Consider the following 9,180-nt stretch of genomic DNA (forward strand, 5'->3'; position numbering starts at 1 on the left):
ATGTAACCAAATACTGATTTTTTTTCTTAAATGCTGGAGTGAGTGCTCAAAAATATGGGTGGAAATGAACAATAAACAATTTTGTATTCTAGTAGCCTTCATTAAAAAAGTATCTAAAATACACTATCTGTGAAAAGGTTATAATCTGAGGCACAATAAATCCATGGCTGCAGAAAATACACCAATTTTGAGGATTTAAGATCTTTCCACAGGTTTTACCAGATTTTAAATTATCTTTTAAAATACAATAATTTTTAGCTCCTCCAGTTGTGTGAATTTTGCCACTGACTTCACAAGGAGCAGTATTAGTTTTAGAAAGTGCTAGAGACATTCTCTCTGCTGACCAGGAAAGACCTGGAACTGTTTGCCCTGAAGCCAGGCCAATGCTTTTATGTTTGATTTTGCTACCCTGATAGAAAGAGAATCTTTTTTTTGTATTTTATATGAAATAACCCTCCTCCCCGTCACACTCACCTTCCCCAGCCCTTTCACTTGCTAAGTTTTCAGCCCATCCTCAGAAAAATCAGTAGAGTCCTAAAGTTATCCAGAAGGAGATAAAATCTTGTAGTCTACAAGGAAGAACAACATACTTGGTAGCACTGACAACTGTTTAAATTATTAATACTATTTTAACAGGTTGGATGAAAGTTTATAGAACAAGTGTTACCAGTCTTTTTAAGTGTCTCCCATGACGACACCCGCCTTTTAAATAAAATGTAAAAAACTAAAACAACCTCTCTACCCCAGAAATAACATTAGAGATACATGATATTCCATTTTTAAATACAAAGCCAGTATAGTTCTATAGGCAGTAATATAAAGGTAATATCTGCTGTGTTTACTGGGGTAACTGCTTCATTCAAAGGACCCAATCCAACAAACCACTTAACTGGGTGAAGAGCCCAAGTCAGTAGACCTACTCATATGCTTGGAAGTCAGGATGTGTTTAAGTGCTTTGCTGGATTGTGGCCTGAGTGCTCAGCACCTTGCAGGATTGAGCCCAAAGACAGCAAAACATGTAGAAGATAACGGTGTATACCAAGTTTCAGGGTAGCAGCCGTGTTAGTCTGTATCTGCAAAAAGAAAAGGAATACTTGTGGCACCTTAGAGACTAACAAATTTATTTGAGCATAAGCTTTCATGAGCTACAGTTCACTTCATCAGATGCATGCAGTGGAACTTTGTGACTTTGTCCTCACCCATAACTATTTCACATTTGGGGACAATGTATACCTTCAGATCAGTGGCACTGCTATGGATACCCACATGGCCCCACAGTATGCCAACATTTTTATGGCTGACTTAGAACAACGCTTCCTCAGCTCTTGTCCCCTAATGCCCCTACTCTACTTGAGCTACATTCATGACATCTTTATCATCTGGACCCATGGAAAAGAAGCCCTGAGGAATTCCACTATGATTTCAACAATTTCCATCCCACCATCAACCTCAGCCTGGACCAATCCACACAAGAGATCCACTTCCTGGACACTATGGTGCTTATAAGCAATGGTCACATAAACACCACCCATACCGGAAACCTACTGACCACTATACTTACCTACATGCCTCCAGCTTTCATCCAGACCACACCGCACGATCCATTGTCTACAGCCAAGCTCTATGATACAACCACAGTTGCTCCAACCCCTCAGACAGAGACAAACACCTGCAAGATCTCTATCAAGCGTTCTTACAACTACAGTACTCACCTGCTGAAATGAAGAAACAGATTGACAGAGCCAGAAGAGTAGCCAGAAGTTACCTACTACAGGACAGGCCCAACAAAGAAAATAACAGAACCCCACTAGCCATTACTTTCAGCCCCCAACTAAAACCTCTCCAGCGCATCATCAAGGATCTACAACCTATCCTGAAGGACAACCCATCACTCTCACAAATCTTGGGAGACAGGCCAGTCCTTGCTTACAGACAGCCCCCCAACCTGAAGCAAATACTCATCAGCAACCACACACCACACAACAAAAGCCTAACCCAAGAACCTATCCTTGCAACAAAGCCCGTTGCCAACTGTGTCCACATACCTATTCAGGGGACACCATCATAGGGCTTAATCACATCAGTCACACTATCAGAGGCTCATTCACTTGCACATCTACCAATGTGATATATGCCATCATGTGCCAGCAATGTCCCTCTGCCATGTACAGTGGCCAAACCGGACAGTCGCTACATAAAAGAGTAAGTGGACACAAATCAGACGTCAAGAATTTGTGATGGGGCAAGGCCAGGTGGCTATAGAAAAGTAGTGGGAGATAGATATATTAGCTCCAGGCGAAACAAATCCCTGGTACCAGGATAAGTGAAATGGCAGCTGCTCTATGTCAGTTAAGAACTTTCCAGAAGGCAGGGAGAAGGCTAGGTTGATTGGGACACCTGAAGCCAATCAGGGGCTGGCTGAAACTAGTTAAAAGCCTCCCAGTTACTCAGGTGGGTGTGCACGTCAGGAGCTGTGGGAGGAAGTTGTGCTGTTGGAGAGGCTGAGTAGTACACACCATATCAGGCTCAAAAAAGGAGGCCCTGAGGTAAGGGTGAAGTGGAGCTTGAGGAAGTGAGGGCTGCTGTGGGGGAAATAGCCCAGGGAATTGTACATGTCATGTTTCTAAAAGGTCAGCTACCGTAGCTGATACTATTAGGGTCCCTGGGCTGGAGCTCGAAGTAGAGGGTGGGCCTGGGCTCCCCCCCCCCAACCTTTGCCCCCTGATTATTCACTGAGACTGGGAGACAACAGAGACTGTGCAAGGAAGGATAACTTTTCCTCACCTCCCTCGCTGGCTTATGATGAAAATGGCTCAGTAGACTGTGTCCCTTGTCTCTAGAGAGAGAAGGCTTACATGCAGAATCACGGTGAGCCTCTGAGGCTAGCGAAATCCGCCAGGAAATGCGGGACCCACGGAGGCAAAGACAGAGCTTTGTCACAAATTATAACATTCAAAAACCAGTTGGTGAACACTTCAATCTTTCTGGTCACTTGATTACAGACCGAAAAGCTGCAATTTTTCAACAAAAAACTTCAAAAACAGACTCCAACGAGAGACAGCTGAATTGGAATTAATTTGCAAACTGGACACCATTACATTAGGCTTGAATAAAGACTGGGAATGGGTGTGTCATTACACAAAGTAAAACTATTTCCCCATGTTTATTTCCCCCCCCCTCCAATTCCTCACACATTCTTGTCAACTGCTGGAAATGGCCCACCTTGATTATCACTACAAAAAGTTTTTTTTTTTTTTCACTCCTGCTGGTAATAGCTCACCTTACCTGATCACTCTCATTACATGCATGCATCCGATGAAGTGAGCTGTAGCTCACGAAAGCTTATGCTCAAATAAATTTGTTAGTCTCTAAGGTGCTACAAGTACTCCTTTTCTTTTTGCGGATACAGACTAACACGGCTGCTACTCTGAAACTCTTGTTACAGTCTGTATGGTAACACCCATTGTTTCATGTTCTCTATGTATATAAAATCTCCCCACTGTATTTTCCACTGCATGCATCTGAGGAAGTGAGCTGTAGCTCAAGAAAGCTTATGCTCAGATAAATTCATTAGTCTCTAAGGTGCCGCAAGTCCTCCATTTGGTGTATACCAAGTAACATTGCCATGTAGTGCTGAAAGGACAAGCCTACATTTTAACAAGCTAAACTTTCAAATACCCAACATATTCCTCATCTAAAACATGGAATAGAAAATAGATGAGTACTATATCTAAATAAATGGCACATTAACTTCTTTGTATAACAAAGTGTTCACAATTCCAGATGTACTTTTTATATAAATGTAATGATTCTCAACAATTAAATATGACCTTCGCAGTTAGTAGCATACATTAGGTTTCTCCATATGCTTCTGAAGTTTCAGTAGTAGTGTTAGATTTTTCTCTGGTGCTGTTGTTGTAATCTCTATCATTCTTCTATAGGCTTTTGATGGAAGCATTGACTGAGATCTGAATGTCCTGAGACTATCTAGTGATAGACTGACTGCAAGCAAAGCATTTTATTAGGACTTAGGACTTGCTAGCTCTTCTCAATCAAACTGACTCTCAAGTTGGTGCCATTGTCCCTGATTCAAATTAAACAATGTAGGACTGTGGACCTGCTTTTGATGCTTTATCTGGTAATCACTTCTCGAGGTTCAACGCACCGCTGATGTACAAAATTACTGTTTAAAAATGTTTTTTGACAGCTGTTTTCTCACAAAAACTGCTTGTTTGTTCCAGATCTGTTGGCCCATCCCTGGTTTTATGAGGTCCAGATGTGAGTGTAAACTTTTGACTCATCAGTAATGCAGTGGCAGCTTTCTTTACGTGTACAGTGTTGGAGCAAAACAATTATCACCTCCCTCCGCCCCTCAAACCTTAGCAAAGGGTGTTGCTGCATGTAACATTCCTGTTTTAAATCCTGAAGAAGTACTTGCTTAGAAGTCTGTATACAACTTTTAACAAGGTCACGAATGGGTGGATGATATGGGGCAGTGCACATGAACTTCACCTCAACTGAGCTGATAAAATTTGGCCACAATTAATTCCGATTATTACACACTATTTTTTTTTAGAATTTCATATCCAACAAATACGTATTTTCAATCATTAGGCAGAAGGTGTAGATTTCAAAATGATCTTTGTTGGTCTTTTGAAGCTATTTCCATTTCAAGAGAAAATCTCTGATTTAAAAATGATCCATCACAATCTATAGATAATCACTTGAAGCATTCTAGACAATTGCTGGATTTTTTGCAGTTGATTCTTTCCAGCAATCAGTTTTTGCACACCAAACATAGCTGCAGGTCAATAATTTCATTTCATTGCTTTTAGCTAGTGGTCATGAAGTTATCTGGGTCCCTGTGTCTGTCTGAACACACCCTAAATACCCCATTCTTTGGCACCCATACGTGTGTGTGTGTGTATTGTTTACAACTCCAATAGTTGGGACAAGGAAGCTTACTTTCTCGTTCCAGTATGAATAGTGTAGGATTTCATTTGTAAACCATAGTAAACTTCTTTCATTTATAACTAGTGAAACACATCAAATACATTTTAGTGATTTGAAGTTGAAGTGGCAGTCAAGAAAAAATATCAGCATTGTTTTTTGCTTAGTTTTGAGAATCAATAGATATACACAGAACAGTGCCCACTGATGCAGACTGGTTGTTTCTGTAAACTGAATGCCTTCTTTAAGTCCTAGACGCATGGTGAGAGGTTTATAATTTATGTTAAATTTATAACCTTCAGGTATTATGTCATTTCACTAATACTGGTGCTCTCCCTTTCCGTTGTATCCACCTGTTGTCTCTAGTCTCATAGTGCTATACCACCCTCATCACCATGGTATTTGAACATCTTTCTGTAGCACATTAAGCGATATGTCATGTATAGTTCATTCTTTCTCTCATCCTCTTCCCAGGGGAAGAATTGCATGTGCAGTATATTGTTTTGATAGGGATTTGTTGTTTAATATATATGTTTATGTATTTTGCTGCTCTGTGTTTACTTTTGAAGGGAATAACATAGAAATATGCCTAGCACTTGGATGAGAGGAGTGAGGTTTGTGATGGTCCTTTGTTCCTGTGGAAGCTCATTCCACAAGGTACGATTGACCCCTGAGAAAGCTCTGTCTCCTACACACAAAAGATTGACCCCTGAGAAAGCTCTGTCTCCTACACACAAAAGCCTTACCCTCGTGGTAGAAACTTCCATTGTGCCTGAGGATCGGATTTGTTGATCACAGTCCTCATCCCAGAAAGCTATGTGGTCTTTTAGATATCCTGGGCCCAGGCCATTGAGCACCTTGAAAATAAGGAATGAGACCCTGAACTTGACTTAGATGTTATGCTCTTTTTATTATATATGTGTACAAAATCAGGCGTGATCCTTATAGGGAATCTCTAGACACTACTTCAGTATAAATGGTAATGGTGTGATGACATTTCTTTGCTCAGAGAAACTCTCAGATTAGTTCTTGATCAATCTTAACATAATCCTATTCACATATTTTAGATGCTTCATAAGCAAACACAATGGGTCTTTCATCCCCAGATGCTAACACATTGGAGTTCACTGCCCCAGTACCGTATACACACACATTTGCATACAAATTGTTGTTAAAGACAATATTGGAGGGTTGTTTATTTTTTATTTGTATTGCAATAGCACTTGCTAAGAAACATGACCATGCTTTGCTTTCCAAACTTCCTTCAACTGGCATGTGGCTAATGATTTTAAAAGACAGACTATAGTCACTAGGCTCGGAAAAAACCTTCCATAGCATTTCAGTTGTCCAATAAATGAACGCAGCTGAACCACATTTTTGTGGGATTTGGTGCATTAACAACATTATCTACCTTTGCATCAGACTACAGCACAACTGGCTAAATCCAGTGACATAAATTATAAAGAGCTGGAAGAATTCACATTTATTTTTCTGCATGTGGAGATCTTAGTCTTCCAGTTGCTAAAGAAGCTCATCCAATTTCCTTAAATGTTGTGGGCCATATGTTCAATGACCAGGAATTCATCCAGATAGCACTCTTTTCCTGACAGATGTTGAAGAATTTGTTTCATTGCACTGATACATAGCAGAAGGAGATGCAATGCCAAAAGATAAACAATTACAACTGAAGAGCCCCTTTGAATAAATTGTTTTGATTCATTTTGCATAAGGATCTTCAAATATAAATGTGCAAATGTATATTTTACTAAAATGCTTTCTGCCAGTTGCAAGAAAGTCCTTAACCCAAGGTACAGGTTGATATGCAGAGAAGGATTTATAGTTACTTTAAAATCTCCACAGATTTTTACTTGTCCAACAATTTAAAACAATGGACACTGGTGCACCTAGTGATTCCTCTACCAGGTTTTCTAGTTTAGCATCTGTTCTGATGCATTGCATGTGGAAGAGGCTGTAGCTTTCATCATTTAGGCTGACAGCAATTCTCAGTGGTCAATCTTACATTAATATTTTTCACAATCTCTATTTAATTGCAAACTAACACTAAAATAACAGCATCTAGTCCTGCACTAGTGTTTAATGGAATTTCAATCAATGACTTGATCTCATGTCATTCTACTGAATTTTAAGCCATGCTTGGTTAAGCAAGGTAAGGCCTATCCTTTTTACCAGAGTCCTTGCTATTGCAGTTGTCCCTTATATATTAACATTTCACACCCTCATAACAAGTCTGTTCTGCCTGTACTGAAAAATGGTACCCCCCTGCAAAGACACTGAATGTCCACTATACTTATGAAAAAAGAAAAGGAGTACTTTTGGCACCTTAGAGACAAACAAATTTATTTGAGCATAAGCTTTCGTGAGCTACAGCTCACTTCATTGCTGTAGCTCACGAAAGCTTATGCTCAAATAAATTTGTTCGTCTCTAAGGTGCCACAAGTACTCCTTTTCCTTTTGTGGATACAGACTAACACAGCTGCTACTCTGAAATCTGTCACTATACTTATGGTTTGCGAAAATTTAATGTGGTGTAACAGATACCATATGAAAAAGTGTGGCTTTTGAGGAGGTATACTGTGGCACTAAAAGGGGTTAAGCTTTTATCTAGCATATCATCTCAATTCTACAAAAAGTGTTAACCCATGTCCCAGGAAAATTACAACCTGGGTAATTCCATTTTATTTACTAAAATATCTCTACCCTCAACTGTTGTGTATTGTTGCTGTGCCCTTTCAAACAACTACCATATATTACCTTAGAGGTGTTGCATTTCAGTGGTGGAGGAAGCAATCTCTCGTGTGTAATGTTTGTGTAGTGGTTTGACGATCCTTAAGGATGAAAGGCACTATACATACCTGTTGTATTTTTTTGTGTTGCTTGAATCCAGCAGCACAACACAGTGATACTAGAATTATATCATGCCAATTTTATTGCAGCACTGACACACACAGCAAATTTCTCTAGCAGGGAGTAGCCTTTGGAAGCTCATGATTTAACCTCATATGGAATAGAACCTTCAGTCACAAAAAATGTAAACTATTATAATAGAGGTTCTCAAACTGTGGTCTGTGAAGAGCTGGCTGGTCACATGGTGCTGGCTCTGCCTCATGTCCACTTGTTAAATCACATTAAAAGACAATTTATGAATAAATTGAAAACTTTCCTATCATTAATTTCCTATGTAATCAGCTGCTATAGTTGCAAGAGGGATGTTAGGCAGGCAACCATGAATGGGCAAGGAAGTTTCTGGAGGTCAATCTCTGTATTCAGACATGATCCGTACAATTAGAAAGTTTGGGAGTGCCCACTACAGTGTACATTCTGGACACCCCCCCTCCCTTCCCTTCAAATTATGGTGACTTAAGTGTAAGGCCTTTCATTTTCAGTTTTTATTGATTTTTACCCAAATTTCCCCAGGTTTTACAAAAGCTATTATTAGTTTTTTATTTATTTTCATCTGAATTCTAGACCACTCAGGGACATGAAAATACTGATTATGTTAAGAAAATCCAACACATTACATTAGATAGATGTGTTAATAATAAATTAGGGTAAACGTGAGGCTGCCTGTTAAAATAAGGCAATGTATTGGAACATAGAAAGCATGCATATATGTACATACTGTCAATATACAGTTAATGAACTAAACCACAGCATTAAAATGCTTTTACTTTCAATACTCTTACTTTTCTCTGTTGCTTTTTTCCCTGTCCTCCCACCCCCAATATTAACCCAGAAAACTGTGAAGCTGATTTTTGCACCAATTTTCACCCTTCTTTCAGTTTTTTATAATAAATACCAATACATTCCTGGGAAATGTTAAAGTAAAAACCAAACCCAAAGGGCCTTGCTCCAAGAAGATCCTGAACCAAACCCAAAGTTGCTCTTAATAGAGACAGGGAAGTGAGTGAGCAGGGTAAGCAGGGCTGAGGTGGGGGGGCGCAATGGCTGGGTGGGGGCTGTGGGTACGACTGTGGGGTCCCCAGGCTGCCAGTTTTGTTGTAAGTAGGCAAGAGTTCTCGGGGCTCAGGCCCATGAGGTGATGCAGCAGATGGAGAAGCAACTGGCGGCCACAGGCCCTAGGGCGACACAAGCAGTGGCTGATTGGGCCTAGGTGCCTGGGGGGCAAGAGGAGAGAGGGCGGGGGCTGGCACCAGGCCTGGGCCTGCACTGGGAGGTAGGAAGATGTCCTAGACTGGCGACCCATGCCTC

Source organism: Lepidochelys olivacea, assembly GCF_965140295.1.
Source record: "Lepidochelys olivacea isolate rLepOli2 genome assembly, chromosome: 7".
NCBI classification, from domain to species: domain Eukaryota; kingdom Metazoa; phylum Chordata; order Testudines; family Cheloniidae; genus Lepidochelys; species Lepidochelys olivacea.